This window comes from Leiobunum rupestre, chromosome 10 (genome assembly GCF_980474605.1).
Source record: "Leiobunum rupestre chromosome 10, qqLeiRupe1.1.hap1, whole genome shotgun sequence".
Taxonomy (NCBI): Eukaryota; Metazoa; Arthropoda; class Arachnida; order Opiliones; family Sclerosomatidae; genus Leiobunum; species Leiobunum rupestre.
This window is the reverse complement of record NC_143393.1, coordinates 48,521,973-48,540,697: the sequence shown is the minus strand read 5'-3', so window position 1 is coordinate 48,540,697 and position 18,725 is coordinate 48,521,973. Positions and strand designations below refer to the sequence as shown.

Below are 18,725 nucleotides of genomic sequence, written 5' to 3'. Positions count from 1 at the left end.
CAGAATTGCTCTGACTGGGAATTTTTCTAAAAAACCATAGGAGTTAGAGTTGCGAATTTTTTATAGTGTTATATTTATTATGGGAACGCTTTACAATAAAATTTTCAGAAAAATTGGTAAATATTTTCACGTTTTTCAAAGTAGAGAATTATTAAAAATTTACTATAAAGTGGGTTTCATTGCGAAAGACCAATTTTTCACGGAGATACGAGGTGATGAAAAAACAAGCTCTTCATAGGAGGTAATAGTCTTTAGAGTTTTGTACGTAAATGTAAGAAATGCCTTAAATGGATAATTGTTTTTAAACAAAAGGATATTTTTAATCTTCCAAATGCAAAAAATTTACAAGTGAGGTTCTATGTTTCCTCCGTTAGCCGCGATACAGGTTTCGGCACGATGGGCCACCTCTCGAAACGAGCGTGCAATCCTATCAGGAGTGAGAAAGCTGCAATCAGTAGCGTAGCCAGGATTTTGTTTCAGGGGGGGGGGGCACACCATTGAAAAAAAAGTAAAAAAATAAAAATATTTGTACGTACGACCATACGTTTCGGGGGGGCATGTGCCCCCTGTGCCCCCCCCCCCTGGCTACGCCACTGGCTGCAATGATTCGTTGTCGGAAATCTTCGATGCTCGCAACAGGTGTCTCGTAAACTCGTTCTTTGATGAAACCTCACAAGAAAAAGTCCATCGGCGTTAGGTCTAGAGACCTCCTAGACCATTCAACGGGACCAGAGTCGTCTGTAAGTGGTCTTCGGTACGTCGTCTAACGCGCCTGCTACTTCGTTCCGCGAAAATTCCTAGTAATTTTGTCCATTAGAAAAATGGGCCGATAACTCGATCCCCGAGCCAACATGTCCAAACATTTAGGCTAAATTGTTGGTGGTGATGTGAGGGAAGCCCCAGTGAGGATTTTCAAATGCGGTTATTTTGTCTGTTCAAAGGCCCATCTCTCGTCGGTCACCAGAAGTTGATTGATCATTAGGCAATTACGGAAATCATATCATCATTCCGTATCTCCTTCGTGCAGAGCTTGGTGGAGGATCGCTCTAAACGGATGGAAGTGGTGATTGCGAAAACTGTACCACACGTAGTACCTTGACAAACCAAGACCCAAGATCGTCACTTGAGCCTCTAACGCTTGCTTGAGGATTCGCGGTAAAGTAAGACAGAACGGTGTCTTCCATGTTGAGGTTTTGACGACCTGCTCCACGGAACCTGGCATTGACGTCCTCGTTGTCATTTAAGTCTCGAACAGCTCCAAGAACGGGGTTGTGGCTTGGTCTCCTGTCATGATAGGGAATACTAAACAAATCACTAACTTTATGAGTATTACGATCGGCATCTCCGTAATTCACTCTACCATACAAGCGCGCTGTTCACGATAATAAAGTGCCATAATTGATTTGACTCAAAATCGTTAGAGAATGGTTTTCAAACGAAAAGATTTCGTTTTTAATACTAATTAAGAAACCGACTTTGGTACAAAAGCAAAATAAATTTTTTTATTAGCAGGCTTGATAATTAAAACAAACTAGTTGTCCTCAATTAATTTTTGTATGAATAAAAATATCCTTTTGTTTAAAAAAATGAGCCATTTAAGCCATTTCTAATATTTACGTACAAAACTTGGTATTGCCTCCTATGACGAGCTTGTTTTTTTTTCATCACCTCGTATCTCATTGGAAAATTGGTCTTTCAAAATGAAATCCACTTTATTGTACATTTTCGATAATTCTTTACAACGTCTAGCATTTTCCTGCCAAAAAATAATTTTTGAAAACTTAAAAATATTTTCCGATTTTTCAGAAATTTTTAATGTAAAGCGTTCCCATATTAAAAATAATACCCTTAAAATTTCGCAACTCTAACTCTTGTAGTTTTGGAGAAAAATGCCCAGTCAGAAAAATTCCGGACATCCTGTAGAAGTCCCCATTAGTATGATTCCGCCATAAGGTCCTATATTACCGGCATGGTACTCGTATGGAGAATTTTAAATTCGTAAAAGGACTCCGGGTACGATTAGAGCGCCATCTAGTCAGCGCGGAGGTCGCTGGTTTTTACCGGAAGTTGCCTTCAAAGTTTCAGCTCTCGGTTAATGGCGCCGGTCTAGCGAAAGCTGTTCCTTACTTTCTTGAGTAAATTTATTAAAATGTCTCAAAAGTTTAATATATCTCCTGTTATTAGTAAAGAAAAGGAAAGTAAAACTACTCATTGTCATATCTACCTCTAGTAAGATAAATTACAAGAAGAAAACCAATTTGGTGGCTTTAATTTGGAAACTTAAGCGTTGCCCTAAATGCGCCATCACGTTTAATAATAATAATAACCAAAAAAGGTCTTCTGTTTTCACAACTGATGCTTCAAGTTTCTAGAGCTCGGCATTCGATTAATTTTAACCATGAATAAAATAAGCTCGGCGATATTTAAATAATATTTATTTAAATAACCAATAGTTGAAATAAAAAATGTAAAATTTTTAAATAATCGAAAGTGAATAAGCCTATTATTTAAATAAAACAAACAATTATTTAAATAAATGCCACTTTTATTCAAATAAATGCTTGGTTGCGTAAAAAAATATTTAAATAAGTTAAAATGATATTCTTTTTACCAACGTTTTTTAAATAAATCGGAAAATTTGTGGATAATGAATAAACAATTCCGAGCACTAGCTTCAACCCAGTGCTATATTATTTATAATAAGGCAGACAATAATAATGAGCAAAAATCTAAACCAAAAACTGTGAGTATTTTTACGCTGTGAAACTTCAAACTATTATTGTAGCATTAATTAAATCCGGAAATGGAGCTGGGGGTTCCTCTACATGAGATTTTAATATTGAAGATCGAATATCTTTGATAGCGTTTAGAAGATAATATAGCAATAATAATAAATACTTATCATGAACTTTCTTTTCTACTAATTTTGAATATAGTTTACCTCTTTCTGTTTTGTTTAGCTGCACTTATTTGCCTGCCTTTTCGTTTAAATATACTTTTAATTAACCTAAATAGTATAGGCAAATAAGGAACAATTCTTTAAAAAAAATGTAAGCCTGGATAAGAAATGTTAGAATATTTTTGCATAAAAGGTAGTGCTACAAAAACTAGGAGTATAAACAGTTAAAGCAAGTGTCGACTCTAGGTGAAGTAGCCCTTTTTTCAACAGATGTCGCTAGCGTCGAAATCAAAACAAGATGCTGAAGCTACATTTTTACCCAAAGGCGGGACGTAAAAGTATGCTTCGCGTTGATTGGCTCGTTTGTAAATTTGTCAATAACTTCAATAGTTATTGTTTGCAATATATTTTATATGGGATATATAATTTAGGTTAAAGTTCACTAACAAGGAGAGTACCCGAGGTGTTTATTGCCGATTTTGTTCAAAGTCCGGCGTAATGTAGACCTATATGAAATATGAAATTTCAAAAAAGGAGACGTTGCACTACCCATTCGATTTGCTATGGTAACCGAAAATGTTTTTGATCACTTAAAACAATAAAATCTCCATTTAAAAAAGCATGGGATTTTCACGAAATGGGTAATTTGGACCACATTTAGGTAAATATCATCAAGTTTGGGTAAATTGAAACATTTTTAGGGTAAATTTGTAAAAAAAATTTGGGTAAAACAAGGAAAAAATCTTATTTTGGTTGTAAGTGGTCAAAAACATTTTCGGTTGCCATGGCAAATCGAATTGGTAGTGCAACGTCTCCTTTTGGGAAATTTCATATCTCATATAGGTCTACATTACGGCCGACTTTGAACTAAATCGGCAATAAACACCTCGGGTACTCTCCTTGTAAGTAGAGTAAAAGGGGTCTAAATATAATACTCTAAAATGGCTCTCTGGCGACGTTATTGTTTCACTATTTGGAATTTTAGCTTCCGTTCCCATAAATAGATGGCTCCACGCTCTCCACGAAAGTAATTTTTTTCGAAGATTCGAATAGATTCATGGCTATCTCTAATAACACGGGCATTTTCATGATACAGGTGGCAATGATAGAGCCGACAGTTGCTTTAAACACGCAATTACCCTTAAATCTTCTGACAAATCGAAAACCTGCACTTTCTTTGTTTAACTAGCTGGTAGACGACGCCCGCTTATAGCTACGATTTTAGGGGTGTCGTCTGCTTATACCAAAGAGCCTCATTGTGGTTTCTAGACATACCGCGAACTTGAAACACTTATTTCTGACACCGTAACATACCATAAGTTCATTATTTTACGCGTTTTATCAACTTCAAAATCTACTACCCTAAATTTCCGAGAGTTCCAACATTCTTTTCCCGCTAATCCTTTCCCACACAGACCAGCCCTTATTATTAGAATATGCAGACGACGCGATAAAAATAATAGTAGCAAAACGGGAAGTTCCCCGGCCCTAACAGGTTAATCAACAGCGCTCCCTAGCGGCATGAACCTTTGCAATTCGTTGATCAGCATTCTCCCTTTAATCAATAATGTGTCAGATATTTACAAAGCTAACAACTTGGCTCTTGAAGAAAAATAGACTCTCCACAATATTCGATTTAATATTGGCAAACGCGTATTGATGTGTAATAAAGCCTGCTCTTGTTTGAATGCAGTTATAAATCATTTGAAAGTTTAATTAAAATTCGAAAGATATACGCGCAAGAGCGAGGGGAGAAATCTAGGCATTAAGCACGTACAATGAGGAAGATTTTTACTCGGACTATGCTGAAGATGGGCTTTCCCGCTTCTCATTAATTAAAGCACGCGACGCATGCACCATGGCGCATTCCAGATAAAATAATTAAAAAATTCTAAATTCTAAAATACAATATTAAAAAATTAAAAAATTACTAAATTTAAAAATACAGTATTCAAAAATTTAAAAATCAAAAATTCAAAAATTACAGTATTAAAAAATTCCAAAAACCGAAAATTTCCAAACCCAAAAATTACGAAAACCGAAAATTAAAAATTAAAAATTCGAAAATACAGTATTAAAAAATTAAAAAAATATTTTTAATATATTCAAAAATTAAAAATTCGAAAATACAGTATTAAAAAATTAAAAAAATATTTTTAATATATTCAAAAATCAAAAATTTAAAAATACAGTATTAAAAAATTTAAAAATCCAAAATTCTAAAATTACAGTATTAAAAAAATCCAAAATCCGAAAATTTCCAAACCCGCAAATTTAAAATTTAAAAAGCATTTTTAATATATTCAAAAATCAAAAATTTCAAAATACAGTATTTAAAAAATTTAAAAATCCAAAATTCAAAAATTACAGTATTAAAAAAATCCAAAATCCGAAAATTTCCAAACCCGCAAATTTAAAATTTAAAAAGTATTTTTAATATATTCAAAAATCAAAAATTTCAAAATACAGTATTAAAAAATTTAAAAATCCAAAATTCAAAAATTACAGTATTAAAAAAATCCAAAATCCGAAAATTTCCAAACCCGCAAATTTAAAATTTAAAAAGTATTTTTAATATACGAGGTTTGGCAATTAAATAACCGGACTGGTGCCACAAAACATTTTATTGATCACCAATTGCATTAGAAAGTTTATCGCCTTCAATGTACTCTCCTTGCCGATTCCTACAACGCTTCATACGAATTTTTCATTGTTCAAAGCAATGCTGGAAGTCCGCTTCTGTCAGCTTGTTGAGGACCTCCGTCGCTTTTGCTTTCACCGCTTCTACACTGTCAAATCTTGTCCCCTTAAGCTCCGATTTAACCTTGGGAAATAAAAAAAAGTCATAGGGGGCCAGGTCGGGTGAGTATGGTGGGTGGTCCAACACGGTGATGCCGTATTTCGCAAAGAACGTCTTCACAGGCAAGGCGGAATGGGCTGGCGCATTGTCTTGGTGAAGCATCCAGGACTTGATTTTCCACAAATCGGGTTTTCGTCTTCTCACTCGTTCACGGACACTTTCTTTGTTAATTCCTGAAATTTCAGCAAGAGCTCGGACACTCAGACGACGATTTTCTCGGATTAATTTACCAATTTTCTGGATGTTGTCGTCCGTTTTTGATGTTGAGGGTCGTCCAGGGCGCGGGTCATCTTCGGTCGTTTCACGTCCATTTTGAAACCTTTTGAGCCACTCAAAAATTTGTGCGCGCGACAAACATTCACTTCCATACACTTCATTTAACATAGCATGAGCTTCTGTAGCAGTTTTCCCCAGTTTCACAAGAAACTTGAGGTTAACTCGTTGCTCGATCTGAACACTTTGCATTTTTTCGACGAAACGCAAGCGCAAGGACTTGAGCGGGCGATTGCTACAGCGAGACTGAGCGACTTACAACCGTGCCTATCGAGCTCAGGGTGAGGTAAGCATCAACACGCACAGACATGCGGTGCGCTCGCCGTTTGCCGGTAGCAGCACCAGTCCGGTTATTTAATTGCCACACCTCGTATTAAAAAATCAAAAATTAAAAAACAGTATTAAAAAATTAAAAAATTATTTAAAATTGAAATTTAAGTAGGGGTGTGCGTTTAGTGGTCGGGTTTCGAGGATAATTAAATTTTTCATCGGGTAGTCGAGTCGGGTAATATTTTGCTCGAGCCGGGTTGTCGAGTATTCGATTATTTCAAAATTTTCCTTGTTCAAGTAGTCAGAAAATTCCGTTCGGGTACTCGAGTACTCGATTAGTTAGAAAAATCATTCGGGTACTTGATTAATCGACGAGTTCAATAGGGGTAGTCGAGTAATTAAGAAAAATTTAAAATAGCCTACTAGTTACTACTTAAATGGATGTTAGGTGACAACTAACAAGTTAAAAAAGATAAAAATAATTAACAAAACGCTCAACTAAAGAACCTTACTCAGGCACTCACGGCAGAAAACTAAAACTAAAAAACGTGTTCGTTTGGATTTATTTCTCCGGTTTTTCTACCCGGTGACTGGCTATGACCAAGAGATTATTGTCGAGTATACCAACGAGTGGTCGATTATTGTCGGCGGGAAAAACAATTCGGCGAGTTTAACAGGTGGCTTGTTCGAGTATTCGAGTACCCGATTAAGGCCATTTTCTGATACTCGATAACTGACGAGTATTTAAAATTTTCTTATTCGAGTTCGAGTATTCTGATCGAGTACTCGCACAGCCCTAAATTTAAGTCACTTGAGTAATCAGGTGTAACGTAGGTAATCACGGGAAATCACCCACCGAATGTACAAAGATTTTACGAGTGACTGACTACTCCCTCGAACATTTTATATCCGCGATCCACCGGCTAAAATAAGGATTTTTTAGAACTGCCCAAGTACCAACTGAACCCCCAAAACATAATTTCAATGAGCTAAAAAAGCGCCGAATTCAGAATTTGTTGTAAACGAATATTTTAACAAAATTATGGAAGAAAAAAAGGGCTGTAAATAAGTAACTTACAAGGAGACATCCTGAAGTGTAACCCACCGATTTTGTTCAAACTCTGGGAATTGGTACACCGTCATGTAACTTGAAAAGTCCTAAAGGGAATTTATTCAATGGGCAACCGTTTTGCCATGGCAACGAAAATGGTTTTTGACAACCAAAAATTTAAATTTTCCCATTGAAAATTGGTTGCGTTTGTCGATATGTACCGGAAAGATCCGTCCACATCTCCCATGAGGTAATCAGCAATTTAAAATGTATCATACCTTTTTTGCGATAAATTCACGATAAATAGCACTGGCCAAATCTGATTTAAGAACTGCCCACTATTTTAGGCCTTACCGCGATCTGACTTCACTGGCTTAGAAGAATAGACGTTTCAAAATATTTCACCCTTTGTACAACGATTCCGGTTTGTCAAATTACAAAATTGTGGTGTGTGTTTTATTATAGACATTGCACTCTGAATTCATATAGCGCTATAACCCGCAAGTTCATCGTGAAAGGAATATTCAACGGTCATTTCGTCGTAGCTGCAAACGCTTTATGTCATGCAAATTCTAGCGTTCAATTACGGTGAAGTTAAAATTAACTTACAAATTAACCCTTTCCTATTGATCTATGAGCTAGATTAACATCCTTTCTGATTCTAATTTTTAGCGATGACGAATCGCGCCTTTCTATGTTAAATGCTCCTATCTTGATTTTACCACGGACAATAGTTCTTTTTATAAAGTAACGTGGCCTTATTGTTTAAATCTAGGAGCAACAAACACAATGAGAACGCAGCTAGCCTTTAAACACGCTAACGCAGTGTTGTGTAAAAATTTCATTGGACGAGCTTTTACGCTGAACGTCTTACGGGCGGGGGGGAGACAATTTCCGAATTTTCCCCTTCCGACGGCAGCAGGCGCTAAAGCGTCTAGCCAATGAAAAACGTACACAAGAAAATCCACGACTTTTGACGGGTTGCGTTCTCCTTGTGTGGGGTGCTGAGTTTGTTGCTCCTAGTTTAAATGTTTCTCTTACTTTCGTAAGCCTACGAGCGCGCGCTACAGTCGCGAGGAATATAGGTTTTATTAGCGCGCGTGCAAATCGCTCGTGCGAAGAATATACTAATAAAGCTGCGTCTTGTGACGTAAGAGCAACATTTCCACAAATTGGGCAAGACCACTTTTTATTTTTTTAAATCAACTATTTATTAAGTTTTAACTTTTTATAGAGCCCTTTTTTCCGGAAATGTTCCGTATTTTTCCGAAAAATATAAAAAACGGTATCATTCCATGATTAGTCTAATAAATTGATTGCAAATTTAAATAAAGCGTCATTTTCGCTTCAGTTTTTCGAATCTGAAAGTAAAACTAAACCTCTAGATTAGCTTTAAACTGATTAACAATGTATGTAACACTATAAAGGTTTTGTAGTATGTTTACTGTTATTAGATATTTTATATCGTTAAAAAGTTAAAAAATTAAAAACCCTTTAAAAATAATTTATGTTCCGGAACATTCCCTAGAATTTTATCCGCATTTGACTTTCCGGAAAATTAACAACACTAGTTTTAACAAAAAACTATGAATGTATACGTTTGGAACAAAGAATATAAAGCCCCAGGAATGGAAGGTGTAGGTCCGTCTAGTGGAACTTTAGCGCCTCTCGTTTTTAAAGGGACTGGAAAGTGGGGTTTTGAAATCGTCTAGTGACGTGGTATCTCCAAAAAAATCCGGACCCTGCTTTATTTCCTTTTTTCCCCGCTTGAGGAATTTGGCTCTGACGGAGATGTTTTGAAAATAGTGAGGAGCGACCCGAGAGAGAGACTAATGAGAGGTATTCATACGCGAACTAAGATATTCGGGCCTTCGTGGACGTGGTTTTGGTTCTAGTATTTTAATATTTATTTAATTATAATGATGTTAATGAACGAGTTTAATTCAAATAAAAAACGGAAACGTGATGATACGAAAATATCTCTTGTTGGCGAATTATATAAGTGGGAAAAGGCAAAAAACTGTGGTGTAGTACTAAGGTTTATCAAAATGCTCCAGTGAAACCAAGGCCCTAAGAAATTGGCTTCGATTCATCTAGCGTTTTTTTTACAAAATTCGATGAAACTCGTAAATAATAATTAAAAAAATTACGAACACACTACTACCAAAAGACCTTATCACTCAAATGAATTTTTCGTTAAACATTTGTTGTTCACTAAACTAAATCTCAATAAAGATTAATGAAATTTGAAAACTTCCTACGAGCTCAGCTATAACACTAACCAAGACCACGCTGGATTTCGTCATACAAAAATCTCAACACAGCGGTGCCTGTTTACGTCTTCGCGAACTTGAGAAAAAGTAGTTCTACGCGCCAAATTTCGTTAATGACGTCACGGATGACGTTTTTCAAAACCCCACTTTCCAGCCCCTTTAAAGAGAGACCGGGTTGCGTTAACCGTTTCCGATTACTCTGATTTGCTTTGCCGGGAGTTTCTAGCCCAGCCAAAACACGTGGCCAATAATATCAATCCTTCCATCCCTGGGGCTTTATGTTCTTTGGGTTTCACTATATCCGCCATTTTCGCTCACATATGGCAGTGATTGTTAGAAAATTCCTCCTATGTTCTTACAATCATCCTACAGCCCTAGATTCGAATTCAGAGTGCTTTCCGATCGGCGGTTTTGTAACGAAACGATTTCCCACTTCCGGCACGCGACCTCCGAAAACTCGTTTGCTGCTGGGCGCTATCTGTTGGTTATTTGTTCGTAGTGGGTAAACGCTATTGACTACGCGTAAGCCACTACTTTTGAATCGAGGGTTAAAATTCGCAAGGTCTTCCTCACTAAAACCAAGGAGCCGGGTTCGATCCCAACTTGTGGCACTGGGTGAAAACTCGAAATAGCTTCTTCTGTGTAGAGTTTGCAAGTTCTTTCCCCGTTAGTTCTTTGGTTTCACCTTCCATAAAAACTGGTTTATGTTAAAGGTAATAGTAAGTGCAGGGAGCTGTTGGCTCTCGTGGCATGAAGGGCTTTCCACCACCCTCCTACGCGTCGTAACCAGGCCACCTGAATTAAAGGCAATAAGAGTCGCTACATGGCTTGGGCCTAAGGTGGTGGCAAGGGTATTAGCCTAGCTGAAACAACCATGATAGTACTAGTTCGGAGCTACGCCATTACCAACTTTTAACATTAAGTCAAGAAAAGTTTAACTCAAAATTGGTCGTAAGTTGCACGGGGGCAGGGCAATAGAATTCACGTAATGTTGCACACATTTTGTGGCAAAACGGTCTTAAAAAACTGGCACCCTTTTAGTGATTTAACACCACTGTCTACTCAAGTTTGGCTTGATCGTTTGCAACAATCTTTTGGTTGCTCTAGCGAGAACTATCTCAAGCGACCAACTTACTAGGTATTGTAGGCATATTATAAATATTAAATTATATTAACTAAGTAGTTAAATTAAAAGGGCAAGATTTCCAAGTGAATAATTAAACAAGTTTTAATTATAAAAACAGAATATCATTAATGAAATAGCAAATACAAAATAAACAAAACCTATAACCCTAACCAATTAATACTTTTCAAACTAGCTAACTTATACACTAACCCCCAGGAATATTCCTTTAATTATATGGCCAATATTTAATAATTTAAAATTACGGGTTAACCCTTATACACGTCACTAATTAAAACTAGAGAATTACGGTTAATAATTCCTTATGGAATTTTAACTAAATACAGAGCTCCTTATAGAGATGTAAATTTTTAACAATATGTTAACTACGTAACCTCCTTATTACTGAGTGATATCACTCATTAAAATAGTGCGCTTATTAATAATGCGGTTTACTGCCACAATTAGGTTCTACTCATCGTTATAGTTTCGGTGGCTCCCGCCTGAAGGCTTGGTGATCAATCCAATGAAGAGTCCACTGTTCGGTACGACTTTGACGGCACACATTTCACTTCTTTAACGGCTCTTTTAATAAGTTCGCGTGTTTAAAGTAATAGTCCCTTTTCGGGTGGCGAGTATACAGTTGCGAGACGAGTGGTTTCGTTGGAGTTCACGACAGTTCTCTCATATTTCTTTATCCGAGCGCGTTTAAGAAACCTCGGGTTAAGGTCACGTGACCAGGTATAGCTTGACATCGAATGACGTTAATGAAAATTCCTCAAACACATTTCACCACTTTTGTAACCTTTGCAGGTGAGTCCGATACATTTTTACAATAAAACACTTTATAACGTATATACATGAAAAACCCTTGGAAATCTTCCACGGTCAAAATCTACTTAAGGGGGAAGTCTGAGGTAAGTTCAGAAAAACATGGTTTTTTCTTGAACTAGTTACAGAACAATTAAAACTGATAAAAATAAACGGTTTGCGGTGTTTTGAAGTAAAAGGTTTGAAGTATTTCAGGAATCAATTTCATAAAGCTAATACTAAAAATGAATTAATTACAAATGACTAAGCGTAACTTTCTTTTTGTCACAATAACTCAAATACTGCTGGTCGGATTACTATGGTTGAACCTTCGAAAAGAAGAGAAACCAACAGGGTATTTACTGAATCTTTATCAAAGTTGTCATATAAATTTTACTATTAAAAAAGTAATGTTTTTCCGTAACCCCACCGCTTTTTCGTGGTTTATATCGAAAGATCAAAGATGTCGCTACCGTTAAATATTCCGAAAATATAGGTCTTTCGAAGACTTCGAAGTTCATGTCGTCAATCACCTTGGCGAATGGCGACAAAAGAAAGTACGATTTTCCCGAAATCTGAAAATTGGAGGGGGTACGCGCTAATTTTCGGTATTCGCAGCAGGGAGTCCCGCGGGCCATCAAACCACCCTCTGGTAGAAAAATACCCGTCTGCTAAGTAAGGAATTCTTTATTATAACAAAAGAAAATCCCCTATCAGTCGATTTCCCGGAATAGGGGATTTTTTTTCCACAACTCCGTGGCCACAGCAGAAGTAACTAGGCGCCAAGCTTCGCTAAATGGCTGTTGGACTAAACAAGGGAGGGGTATAGCTAAACAAATTGAAACGAGATATTTTGGAGCGTGATATCACACCAAAACTTATTCTGTAGAGAAAAGTAGATTTTTTGTCATTCTTGATCCGTTATTGTTTAAAAAAAATTGAGATAGAATATTTTGTCTTTGGACTAAATTATAGCTATTGGTATCAACGGACTAGGTTTGTTTTCATTATATTTATATTTCTGGTTTACTTGATATATCGTGGTCACTTTTTTGTATTTCAAACAATATTGGTAAAAATATGTGGATTTAAAATTTAAACGATTTCAGTATAATATGAAGCAACCGTTTTTTAATATACCTTTTTGTTAAAATATATTTATACCCTAATTCGGGTGTAAAATGAACCATAATTTAAAACCTGGTCTAATATTTAAATTAAGATAAAGCTTACAAATTATTCGGTCAAGTTTAATTCTTAAATAATTAGCTTGGAATTGTGTTTTTTTTAGAAATAGTGATAGAAAGTTGTTTATTTAATCTGCATTAATTATATTAAAACTTTATTTATATGGTTTCAATAACATTAACAGCCCCTTGAGACGTAGAATAAAATCATAATCTTAAATATTTTCAATATTTTAGTTATTTTATTAATTTCAGTTTTATTTAAAATGTCATTTTTTAAAACTTGACCCGTGTCGAGAATAAACACTGAGGGCCCGTGTAGAAACGACTTATACTACAATATAATATGCGAGAAGGCTCCCATGAAAGATCCTTGAGCAGTATCTTTTGTCTACTTACAACAAAGAATATAAAGCTTACAATCCCCAAACTCCACATGCGGTCTTTCTCCCTTCCACGCTAAAAGCCTCTACGTCGCTCTGGCTAGTCGACAAAGATCGACTATATTGTCACCCACCTGTCAATCAATATTTCAAGTTGTAAATTCCAAATTTTCGCGCGTAAAATTTGACCGAAAACATATTTCGGCAACACTGCCAAGAGACGAGTTTTAACGCCATCTAGTATTTTTTTCTCGAAACACAAAACCTCTTACTTCCCCCTTAAGGAAAACTTCTTTCTCAAGCATTCCACATAATTACTACAATGCACGGGAAATCGTTGGACGCTCGAGGTAGAAACCCAGGGGACCCCCCTACGACCTAGCCCATCTCTCTTTCCGTATATCTGTGATAAGCCTATATTTTATATTTTCACTTGGAATATTTTTATTTTTAAACTTACAATATTATAATATATATTTTTATCCAATTAAAAATGGTACTATAAAATATCGTTACACGTTAGACACCCTTTTAGTGATTTAACACCACCGTCTACTCGAGTTTGGCTTGATCGTTAGACACCCTTTTAGTGATTTAACACCACTGTCTACTCGAGTTTGGCTTGATCGTTATACACCCTTTTAGTGATTTAACACCACTGTCTACTCCAGTTTGGCTTGATTGTTATACACCCTTTTAGTGATTTAACACCACTGTCTACTCGAGTTTGGCTTGATCGTTATACACCCTTTTAGTGATTTAACACCACTGTCTACTCCAGTTTGGCTTGATTGTTAACGTCCCCACCAATCAATTTAATTAATAGCGACCGCCATGCAATAATTGGTGAAGAATTTCACTATAAGTTGCAATGGACTGCTCACATATAGGGCACTCTGAATATTTAATTAATTTAATTTAATTTAATTGATTACAACACCTAAATTTAGTTAAATATACAAAAGTTTTACTGTATAAATACTAAATCACAAGTAGTAATTTTAGGATTAAATATTTAAAATTATAATAAACCATCAGCCTTGCAACGCAACGTCGATCGAAGGCTAAAACACGCGGCTCTGAATCCTGAGCTATAGAATCGTCGTAATGTAATTGTCTGATCTGCTAAATCAATCTGGTCGCCGTCAAATTGAGACGAAAAAGTATTTGCGGGATAATTAGAGGTGTGGGCACCATTTACGGCACGTCGGAAATCCCGGAACTGACACGCGATTGCGTGAGCGAACGCCCGTTAAAATCCGTTCATTTCCAGCGTTGGGCACTACCCTCCTATATTCGAGCCCTTTTGAGGTTTCGTTGTGAGACGAGACGATAAGATTTCGACCTTTTCATTTAGTTTGTAATAAATTGAACGATCGAGAATGTTGATTTTTCAATCATTTAAATTAGACGGTTATAGGAGCGTATCGTTTGGTTTGGATCAATTTTTAACGGTTAGACAAACGAGCGTGTGCGGTTCGAAGAGGCTATAAATGTTTGATTGAGCCGAATGCGAGAGAGCCCGTAATTAATCGCTAAAATGAGCGATAGAGAGAATCATTGTCTTTAGAAAACCGAGAGTTAGAGACAAGACGAGAATAAATCACTATTAATACTTGAGCGGATATGAGAAACCGATATTATCCGAAACGCTCTATTGGAGAATAGTGTTATTATGTGAAAGACAATTATTTCAAAGACTCTTCTATAAATTCATAGCTAAGCCGGCCAAACCTCCGCGAAGATTGTATAGGGCTAATTCAATAGGATTGGCAACTGTGACTATTCTTTGGTTGTAAAAATTAAGCTTACCATCCGTCCTTTTCGATTAGCATTGTCTAAATCGACCGTCAGAAGGTCGATTTTTTGTATAGAGCTAAGGTAACCTACTTGAAAAAAGTATTTTTCAAAATATAAGACTATTATAAATGCAATATTTACGCAATCAATGAAATGTCATTATTTATCTAACAAGGAGAGTACCCGTGTTGTTTATTGCCGATTTTGTTCAAAGTCAAGCGTAATGTAGACCTATATGAGATATGAAATTTCCCAAAAGGAGAAGTTGTACTACCCATTCAATTTGCTATGGCAACCAAAAATGTTTTTGATCACTTAAAACCAAAAAATCTCCATTTAAAAAAGCATCGGATTTTCTCAGTTTCACAGGGTCCTAGCTACGAAAAATTAAAAAAAATTAAATCACGAAATGTGTAATTTGGACCACATTTAGGTAAATTTCATCCATTTTGGGTAAATTGGAACATTTTTGGGGTAAATTTGTAACACATTTTTGGTAAAATAAGGAAAAAATCTTATTTTTGTTGCAAGTGGTCAAAAACATTTTCGGTTGCCATGGCAAATCGAATGGGTAGTGCAACGTCTCCTTTTGGGAAATTTCATATCTCATATAGGTCTATATTACGACCGACTTTGAACAAAATCGGCAATAAACACCTCGGGTACTCTCCTTGTAAATGCAATGATTTGTTGTAAAATTTACAGATAAAAAAATACGGTTTAACATTCATACTAACAATTGTAAGTATTTACCTAAGAAACTAGATTTTCAGGTTTCCAATATTAGTCAGTCTCCATGGTTAAGGAACAATCTGACCCTTCATACTCGAAAAAAGGAAAGCCCCCGCGAATGCAATTTATAAAGTAAGCTCGAATATTTTGAAACTGCCCACCACATCGGAGCCATTTTGCGACCTGCCTTCGTCTATCGCGTGATGGTACAGTAAATGTCAAATTTTAAATACATAGTATTAGCCGAAATGTCGCTGATCTCTGTAGTCGGCTGGAAAAGACGAATTTAGACTTAAGGGGAAAATATTTTCCATATTACGATATTTAAACTTAGGTCTCAAATTAGTGTTCGGAATTGTTTATTCATTATCCACAAAATTTCCGATTTATTTAACAAAAGTTGGTAAAAATAATATAATTTGAACTTATTTAATTATGTTTTTTTACGCAACCAAGCATTTATTTGAATTAAAATGGTATTTATTTAAATAATTGTTGGTTTTGTTTAAATAATGGGCTTATCCACTTTCGATTATTTAAACATTTTACAATTATTATTCAAATATTGGTTATTTAAATAAATATTATTTAAATATCGCCGAATTTATTTTATCCATGGATAAAAATTAATCGAATGCCGACCTCTATCTCAAATTCGATGATAATAATAATTAGTAAATTTTATGTTTCGATTTAATAAATTATCTATTCCATTTTAATGTCGAAAGCGTTTGAATTTTCAATAAATTATCTTTCACTTCCATAGACTAGTAACAGCTCACGCAGTGATATAGTCCTTAACCATAGGACAACTTATGGTCATTGATTATTACCAAAAGCGACATAAATCCCAAAAGTGCCAGATCCTTGCGAAGTGAAAAGAATACGTATAACGTCATCAAAATTTTAAATATTCGCCACTTCAGCGCCCCCAAGTGTGGCGATTTAGAACGAAAGAGAGTTAATCTCGCCAAGACAAATTAGCCCATAAACCAAAGAGAACGCTTCTAATACATAGCCATCTAATTGGCTATGTAGTCGATGGTGAGACTAGCTCTTAGTAGATATTTCAAAAAGCATAAAGGTAAGGTGGACACACCCAGGGTTGTAGAGAGATGGTTCGATCACTTAGCAATTCTACCATAGGAGAGTTTGGCTAAAGGAAAAGTGGCAAATAGATGGCGCGCTCGACACTGTGTAGCCCCTTCAGATACTTATGGGCGTTCCCCCAATGCATAGAAGTACTGAGGTGCAGTCTAATTTATAGGATATAGCGGGAAATTTAAATTTTACGGGCTAACTGGGATTGCTTTAATTTCGGTTTCGTTTTTACACGTGTGAATTTTAAGGATTTTTTTTTTAATATTTATAATTAGCGAACATTAAATTTCAGTTTCTCAGATATTTATTTGAACTGAAATAAAAAGTTTGTGCTAGAACTAATAAAATAATAACACTGACCGTAGTTTTGCCTTTTGGATCTTAATTAGCTTAGGTTTGCTTAGATTGTTCGCAATTTTCAAAAAATAAATTGTTAATAAATTTATAACATAGAGACAATTAACTAATTTAGAGATAAAAAAGAACCGAGATCGATCGACACGAAAACTTGGTAGTGTTCCCTTTCCGTAGGTACTCCAGTGTAATGAGGTAAAGCCCACAAAATATCCGTAGGGGCTACGTAGCGTCACTAGCGCCCTCCGTGGTAGAAACATATCTAAGTGATCGAACCATCTCTCTACAACCCTGACACACCTAAAGCTGTCTCTTATCTTGCTTTGGTTATTACGTTATTTTTTTATGTCTTAGTGGTTAAATTTTCATATTTTTATTAGTAAGTGCTTCAGTTCAAAATTGGAAGTCATGAAACAGGGTTATAAGTTTTTTATTTATTGATATATATTTGATTTTCATTGATTTTCGTTTAAATTGATTTTTGCCCGTTTTTTATTAGCAACTTGATTAATAATTTCAACCAACATTTTTTACTGTCACACTTACTATTTATGTTACTTATGTTAGTAGCATATATAAAATAAAATTGGTCAGTTATTGAAACTGACCAGCGTAGAATTATTATTATTAATATTATTATTATTTTTGATGCCATAAGTATAACAAAAAAATCTACCCCAGTCCACATAAGCAACGCTCGGGCTTGGAGGGGTATTTATTACAAATATTACACGTTCGCCTTAAAAGCGCCAGTTCTAATTAATATCAATACAAAAATACAAAAAAAAAAGAAAAAAAAACGTTTATACATAAGTAAAGAAAAAATGTTATACCAATATTCGTAACCATGATCAATGAGCCATTTACATATTTTTTACTTGAATATTCTTATATTTATACAATTTTTAATATTTTAATTAAGGTAATTATAAAGTTTTGGGCCTAGGTACAAAGAATATTTTTGGCCTATAGATTTTGACATTCTTTCTACTGCTAATTTTCCCTCCATAATAGATCAGTTAGCGTAGAGTTGGATACTGTATTTTAAAGGTGTGTGTATTATCATGGGCCAAATAATGATCAATCCAGGACATGACTCTGGTACCTTCACAGGATTGATGTACAAATAAATACTTTTTGATAAATCAATGGGGACGTGAACTTAGGACCTTTTGAAATATATAAAATTTTGAACATTAAAGAAAAGCTTATAGTCTGATTTAAACAACTTTCGGCTCTATCATTGCCACCTGTATTATGATAAGGCCCTTGCTATTAGAGATGGCAATGATTCTTCGAAAAAAACGACTTAACTGGAGAGCGTGGTGCCATCTATTAATGGAAAAGGGAGCTAAAATTCAAAATAGCAAAACAATAACGTCGTCAGATAACCATTGTAGAGTATTATACTTAGATAACTTATACTCTACTTAAAAGGAGACGACCCGAGGTGTTACACAGCGATTTGGTTCAAACTCGGGGGATTGGTAGACCTTCATGTAACTTGAAAAATCCTAAAGGGATTTTATTCAATGGGCAACGGTTTTGCCATGGCAACGAAAAATATTTTTGACAACATAAAATTGAAATTTTTGCCATTGAAAATAAC

The 18,725-nt window shown here is 35.4% G+C and overlaps 1 protein-coding gene across 2 annotated transcripts in view; it reads left to right on the top strand.

The window, feature by feature from the left end:
- LOC149926096 (uncharacterized) overlaps nucleotides 1-18,725 on the top strand; it is a 78,191-nt gene that overhangs the window by 27,321 nt on the left and 32,145 nt on the right. The gene's annotated exons all lie outside the window — the stretch shown is intronic.